Below are 8547 nucleotides of genomic sequence, written 5' to 3' on the forward strand. Positions count from 1 at the left end.
AAATAAAACCCTAAAAAACAAATTGAAATGGTTGAAATTGAAGAGTAGAATGATGTGGATTACCTGGAGGAGACGACGTTCGATTTCGACGGATGGATTTTCTGCAATCTTCACGGGAAGTTTCTGACCAAAAGCACTATTTTTTCACCCAAATCTCAAATGGTAAAAATGAATTGACGAAAGCCCCTTTTATAAGTTTTTTGAATAAATGAATTGTAAATTTGTTTATGTTTCACTTTAGAAAGGTAACTTTTGCAACATTTTTATCCATCTCAAATAGGTATGAGTAATGTTTGCAATTTTTGTTTAGGATAACGGATTTTTCAGGCAAAATCAGTCATAATCAACGAAAAAACATTTAGAGTCATCTTTAAGCTCTTTTCTGACTCCTAAAACATGAAAATATCGTCGAGTTTTACTTTTTAAACTCATTAAAACAGAACTAAAAATACGGTCCACTTACAGCTCTTTTTTCTGACTGTAAAAACATGAAAAGATTGCCAAATTTTTGTCGTTTCAAATTCGATATTGGTTATAAAACGACGTGTCATTAATCGCTTTTTTACTTTTTTGGATCAGGGGCACTAATTACGAAAAGTACTCCTTGGTCGTAAAGATCAAGCGGTTCTATCAAGTATTATTTTATACTTTTTCGGGCTTGGGAGACACAAATTTATGAAAAAGGTCAACCCTGGAGTCTTCTTAAGTTTTTTTAGACTCTCTAAAATTGAAAAACGCCGAGTTTCTCCTATACTAGACTCATTAAAATTTAACAGTAAATGACCTGTTCAATTACAAACAGGAACAAATCACTCCTTCTTAGGGTTTGAATTTAAACTAAGTTGGACTCATCCGAAGGATGAGCTTATAATCAAGCAAATGTTATCCTCCTCAAGCTTGTCAAAAGTAAAGAGGTACTTGCCAGAAATGGTGGGGGAAAAGAGAGAAAAATGAGCCTGTTTGTCATACTTTATAACCACTCTTGAACACGACACTTTTATTCACCTGGGTTGGGAAATCCTTTGCCTAATAGTTGATCAAACCACATTGCAAGTCTTCAGCCGGTTGCTGGGTATTAACTTTGGGTCAATTGTCACCAAACCATCTGTTGTGTCGTTATGTGTTCAAGAGGTCAGTGCCAATAAGCCATTCATCTACAAAATATCTTTCATCCATCTTGACCATCCCTGAGTCAGTCCTTGCAACTAAATTTCTTCAACTTGATCTATGATTTCGTGTTGTGGGCTTGCCTACGACGGATCGCTTTCTATCGACTTCAGCTCATTACCTAGAAAGATGATCTAGAAATCGTCAGTACCTTGGGATCTGCATGCCTCAATGGCAGGTTTCTCGCCTTTGATGACAGGTTGCATCATTGACCTTCGATCAAAGGATTCTGTGACATGTTCGACATCAACACATCTATTCACATCTCATGGATTGTACTGGGTACTTTGAGATCCATTGACATCACTGGTGGTTTCTCTCACACTTGTTAATAATTTACATCATTGACTGGTAATCAAGTGGTTTCTACCATGTTCAACTTCAACACATTCATTCGCATGGATAGAATCGTACTGTTTCAGGAAGTAGAAATGAAGACCCTAGATCTAGTTTCCATAATCCAGGCTGCGAGGAATTTTGTATTCATTATATTGTGGACTATTCATAAACAGATGGCTGCGTCCATACCGTGTCTACATGTGTCTATACTTGTGATGTATTACAAGATCATTCCTATATCAGAGCAGTAGTTAGTTTTCTAGTCAGTTTTGATATGAGTATGGGAATGCCTACCTTAGCGATGATATGATCTCATATATACATTTTGCATTGAATGTTTTTTACAGGTTTCGACCGGGCTCTCCACAAGATGATCCTCGAAATGATAAAGTACTTCACTCTTCCTAAATGATAAATGAAATCCTCATCTACTACAGACTTCGCACTTTAGGGGGCAATCTGTTACACAAAAATATCGTCACCATGACTATTTGTAGTCAGTATGGGTCTATCATCACTTGTACTGTCCTCCTAAGCAAGTCTCAGACCTCAGCTCTTCAAGTCAAGCTTTGAAAATGAGAGAAAGACATTGAAAATCAACAAAGCTCTAGTTCCGCACTTTCCCTCACTGTTGCTTGCGGTCCCGCACCCTCTGTTCACAAAAACTACGGACCTGCCCGCTCTGTCCCTAAAGGAGTGGGTGTGGACCCTTGTGAAAGTTAAAAAGGCACAATTTTATTCTAAAAAACTCACTTTGGGTTAATTCTAGATGATTCTAGAAGGAATTTTGACGTGGATTGGTCGCTCTTAGGTGGTTCATGCATCCCAAAAGAGAAGGAGCTAATCCCTTGATGAGAGGAGCTATCCCTTTGAAGGAGGGCTTTATCCATTTGAAGGAGGACCTAGTAACTTCCCTCCATTGCACTATAAATTAAGGCATTGGGCTGGTTGCTAGGGAGGTTAGAAGCTGAACATTTTGAGGGTAAATGCTGGTGGAATTGAGACTTCCTAGTTAAGATTGAGAGGAGAGATCACATACCTTTTTGGCTTCATTGGAAAGAGAGTGAAACTTGTCAAAGTAGAGGAGACTTCTTTTTGGACCCTGGGAGGAGCTTGTACAGCATCAAGGCACAGGTTGTAAAGTTCTTCTTTGATTTGAATTAATACAATCAGATTCATTTTTCTCAACAAATTGTCTTATGTCATTTGTTTCATGAATTCCTTGATCATCATGTTAAGTATGCTTTATGATATTGGATTTTCAGGTGCTATTTAATTTGTTTGCTTGTTTGTTTTTGTAGATTCACAACAAGGGAGCTCATTTGGATCAAAGGAGTGAGGCTTCCACAAACTTGCATTGGACCCAAGGTAGGCCTAAAACACTTGTTTGCCTTTGTTTATATATTGCATATTTAGAGAAAGATAGTTTTTGATTGGCTTGCTTGTCACTAGATATCGTTAGATTCTAGGAAGGCCTATCTTATCCGCAAGATCGACTCATTTCGTGTGACAATGTTGGCCACTTGTTTGTGTTTCCCTTCTTGTACTTAATCAGTAAATGAAATTGCTACAAAAACCCCATCCACTTGTAACCCTTGGTTTTTTGTAGCTTACTTTAGGCCTATAAGTATTGTAGTGGTTGATGATATATGTGGATCATTATCTCCTTTCCCATTAGATAGTGCTTCCACTTATTCACAACTTGCACCAGGGCATAGAGCTCCTTTTCGTAGGTAGGGTAGTTAAGAACTGCCCCATGAAATACTCCAGAATGGTAGCATAGAGGCCTTCCTCCCAGCATCAAGACGACTACTTAACATACCCACTCGCATTTTTCTCCACTTCAAAGGGTTGCTGCAAGTTTGGTAATGCTAGATCAGGTGTTTGAATAATCTTCTTTTGTAACTCTCAAAGGTCCTTTGCTGACCCTTTCCATACTGGAAACTCTTGCCACTTATTGTTATGGTGTGGAGTGGTGTTGCTACCGCTGAAAATGAGGCTATGACCTTTCTTAGGTACTGTTATGCCCCAATGAAACTCCTAACCTCAGAAACATTAGTAAGCACTGATCATTCCATGATGGCCTCCATCTTGGCAGGATCTATCTTCAACTCTTCTCCACCTATCACATACCATAGATACACCAATGACTATTGTGCAAACTCACACTTCTTGAGCTTTGCTAACAACTGGTGCTTCTTTAATGTCTCCAACACATGCATCAAATGTGAGATGTGCTCCTCCCAATTAGCACTATATACCAATATATCATCCAAACAAAAAGTTACTAGCTTAATGAGAACTGTACAAAGTTCTCATTTTTAGAGGTCACATCTAATCATGATTTTCATGCAGATTTTGAAAAGTGTTAATGCAACATCAACCTTTTTTTGGAGAAGCATATTTTTTACACTTTAATTTTCCTTATATATTAAGAATTGATTTTTTTTAATGCTTGTGATTTTCATGCCAATTTTTAAAAGTGTTGATGCACCATTAACCTTTTTTTTTTTGGGAAACATAAGAAGCATATTTTTGGCACTTTAAATATATTATGTATTAAGTATGCACATTTTTTTTTAAATATTGGTGGTTTTCATGCCAATTTTGAAAAGTGTTAATGCAGCATCGACCTTTTTTTTTTTTGCTGATGGGGTCATATTTTTGACACTTTAAATTTTCTTATGTATTAAGTATGAACATTTTTTTTAAATGTTGGTGATTTTCATGTTTATTTTGAAAAGTGTTGACACAATGTCAACCTTTTTATGGGAATATTTTTGACACTTTAATTTTTCTTATGTATTATTTCGTTTTAAATGTTGGTTATTTAAGCAATTTTCAAGTTGTCTTATTTTTTTTCTTTTCTTCTTGAGATGTTTGTTTTTTAACTATTTTTCAAGTTTGTGTTTTTGGTTTTTCTTTGCAATGTCTTTTTGCAATGAAAATTTCAATTTTTTTGCAAAGTTAAAAAAAAAAATATTTTGAAATTAGGAATTTTGTATATATTTATGTATTGTTAATTAATACTTCAACGCATAAAATAATTGCCACTAAAAAATGTAATTTTAAACACTTGACAATAAAATACACATTTTGCATATAGGTATAATTAAAAGGGAAATACTCCTTATCCTATCCTCTTGATTGAAGTTGGCCTGTCCCCCATTGAATGTATGACTATGTTTATATATTTGATATATAAGAAGAAGCTTTATAACATGGAATCCAAGAGGCTCCCAAAAATTGCTTCTAGCTTTAGTCAAACCCCCACCTTCACCTCATGCGTAGGTGGCATAATGATGCCCAACCTTGACTTAATGGAATTGGGGGATTAAGGATGAGATCATCATGGGAAGCAAGGATAGTGTCAAAGATACTATCACCCTTAATCTTATGGACAATTTGTGGGATGATAAGTGTTGGCTTGTTGGGGCCTGACCCAGGTTCAGAGTTAATTAGCCAAACAAATCCTGGTACTACTAGCCCTTTCAGCAACAATCCACAGAGCGCAGATTGAGGACTCACCTGAAGTAGTATGGGAGGGTGCTGGAACCAGGTTTCCACAACTTGGAGATGTTTGATGAGTTCAACTGGTCCTTTGTTTGTCCTTGCAAGTAGATGGCTTCACGCACATTCCCGTTCCTCGTGGCCTGGTACACTACCTTCTCCCAGCCCTAACCAGGGGCTATGCCGCGCTCTGCGCTATTACCTGATATCTTATTTATCTTCCAGTCTTGTTTATGCACCTTCACCTACTTAAGTGTTTTAAGTTATACTTGACAATACAAAACATTCATACAGCTGCGTGTAGTGAATAAACAATATATTTAAAAACTATATCAATCATGTATTAAACCAGGAAAAGATACACAAAATTATAGCAGAACTTCTCTTTATTGATTCGTCCAACAGTTACAGACTCGATCTACCCTGTGCAATTTGATATAGGGGTCCACGTACTCACCTGCGGACTACTTGGCCTCTGCGCACTCACCTGCAGAGCATTCTCCTACTCTACAAACCACAAACACACTTTACACTTCGGATCAATCACTTAGACTTCATTATTAGTTAGTTTTCTTTTACACTTAGAGCCTCGCTCTATTTATACAATCCCATGGTTCGTGGACCATGGGTAGGTCTATCCAACTGACATTACATCACAAAACTAGGGCAAACAACCCTGTGACTCTATCATACTCTCGCGCCCCGTGCCCACAATTCGCGAAGCTTTTACAACAAGATTTGGTCAAAACATGGGCTTTAAGACCCAAAACATGCCTTGGGGGGGGATTCCCTGCCCAACAGGCCCCCAACACAAACATCGTGACTTGCCCTCGAGTCACTCTGTTGGCGGGGAGATCTTTGCGTTGAGTCCCTCCAACTATTCTTGAACTACGACAAGGTCAGCAACACACTGAGCTGCTGTATGCTGGATCTGTTGCATACGTTGTTCCAAGCCCTTTGTGTTAAAACTCATTCTCTGCATCTGTGTTGGTATTCCCTGCATTTGTTTATAGTCCCGTGCCTTTGTCCAGATCCTTGGAGCGCGAAGACTGTGCTTCGGCCGATTAGTCAGATAGCTGGGCCACCCGTGTAGGGCTTTAAGCGGCTGCAATTTGCTTTGCCTGGGAAAGGCTCTCCATTTAGTTCGACTAGTTGTACCGTGCCTCCATCTGTGACCTCCTTAACAACGTATGGTCCTAGCCAATGCATTCTAAACTTTCCTGGGAATTTATCAAACTTATTGTCATACAACAACACTAAATCATTTACTTTTAAGGTGCACAACTTAATATGGCGATCACGCTAGGCCTTCTCACATTGCTTTTGAACCTGTTGATGAAAGCCAGCCAGAAACCGTTCCTCCTCGAGTTCCTGCAACTGTGACAGCCTTTCTTCCAGAGCTTCTTGGTCCGTCATACTTGTGAGCATTGATATGCGTAGACTAGGGACAATATACTCCATTGGAATTATAGATTCCACACCATAAACTAGCCAGAAAGGTGTTTGTCCCGTTAGTTTCTTGCATGTTGTCCTATAAGCCCATAGTACTACAGGTACGCGCAGGTCCCAATCGCTCTGTTGTGCCTTGCATACTTTGGCTAGCGCAGTCTCTAGTATTTTGTTGAATGCTTCTATTGTCCCATTGGCTTGTGGGTGATACGATGTGCTCTTCTGATGATACACTTAGAACTCTTCTGTTAGCGCGCTGATGGTTTCGTTCAGGAAATGTGTACCGCGATCACTCATTAAGATTTTCGGACAGGAAAATCGAGTCAACATGTGTTTAAATAAAAACTTCACAGTCATCATGGCCGTGCAGTCTTTGACCAGCTGCGCTTCTACCCAATGCATCAGGTACTCTGTCGCGGTGATAATTTGTTGCGCGCCCATTTTTCCTTGAGGTTTGATAGGTCCTACAAAGTTGATTGCAAATTTTTCTAAGGGCTGCAGCATCCTTTGTGGATTCAAAGGCATCTCATCCCTACGCGATGATTTAGCTGTCCTCTAGCATATATCACAGGAAATACAATGTGCATTTGAATCTTGGTGAAGGGTTGACCACCACAACCCTACGAAGAGAATATTTTGCATGGTTGTGCATCTTGCATAGTGTCCTCTTGCAGTGCCGCCATGCGCTTCCGAGAGGATCTGACTTCATTCAAATTCAGGTATGTATCTTTGTAGTATCTCATCATTCCCCATTTTGTACAGGTGCCCTATGATGACAAAAAAGTTAGCTGGGTGCACCACTAGTTCCTTCTTTTGCTGGACAGAGTATTCCTTCGGCACAGTCCCTGTTGTTAGAAAGTGGATTATATCTTCAAAGTGTTCGTCCGTGATGCACTTAACAAAAAGCTATGACTCAGGTAATCCTTCCTCCAAACTGGTAGGTTCCTCGCCTGTCTCAATACGCGATAAGTGATCCAGTCCTACGTTTAGGCGTCTAGGATTTACCACGACCTCAAAGTCATACCCTCAGAACAATAAGAGCCACCTACATATGCGCCCCCCAACACAGGCTTATTGACCAAGTATTTCAATGCAGAATGGTCTGTATACATCTTAAAATGTCCTCTTAGCAAATAGTGCTGGTATTTTTGGAGTGCATACAACATAGCCAACCCCTCGCGTTCGGTTCTGGAATAGTTTTTTTTGGCTTTGGACAACCTACGACTTGCAAACGTGATAGGGTGGTCCAAGCCCTCTCCGCTTTCTTGTGTGATCACTGCTCCCAACGCTATACATGATGCATCCACATGGACATGAAACTCCAAATCCATTTTGGGAAGACTAGGATTGGGGCAGAGGCCAGTTTCTCTTTGAGTACATCCAGGCTCTTCATGCAATCATCATTCCATCATAACATGACATCCTTTTTCAATAGTCTCTCCATTGGCACAGTGATCTGGCATAGCTTTTGATGAACTTCCTATAGTACCCCATATGTCCCAAGGTAGCGCGCAACTGTTTAACACTTCGCTGTGCTTCTAAATTTAGAATCACTGCAATATTCACGGGGTCTACCATTAGTCCCTGTTTACAGACCACATGTCCTAACAAATTCCCAAAGGGAACGAGTAACGTACACTTTTTGAGGTTTAACGCAATTTGGTGTCGTCGGCAAGTATCCAACATCAAGCGTAAGCTCACTACTTGGTGTTTAACTAATCCAAATACAGTCAATTCATCCAGATAGACCTCCAAGAATTTGTGGATATACTCTTTGAATGTTGCAACAACTATGCGTGAAAAGATGGCCGACGCGTTCTTTAACCCAAACGGTATAACTATGTATTGAAAGCAGCCCCACTCTGTCGCAAAGGTGGTCTTGCTCCTATCTTCTGGCTCGATTTTGATCTAGTGGTACCCTGAGAACCCATCAGTAAATGAATATGATTCTTGCCCGCCGACATTTTCCAATACTTCGTTTGTGAACGGAGTCGAGAATGGGTCGTGCACACAGGGATCATTCAATTTCATGAGGTCCAAGAATATTCTTCTTTCCCTTCTGCTTCTTCTCCGGTACTACCA

Source organism: Pinus tabuliformis, chromosome J, assembly GCF_031772625.1.
Source record: "Pinus tabuliformis cultivar Carrire ecotype Pingquan chromosome J, CPIR1, whole genome shotgun sequence".
Lineage (NCBI taxonomy): Eukaryota > Viridiplantae > Streptophyta > Pinopsida > Pinales > Pinaceae > Pinus > Pinus tabuliformis.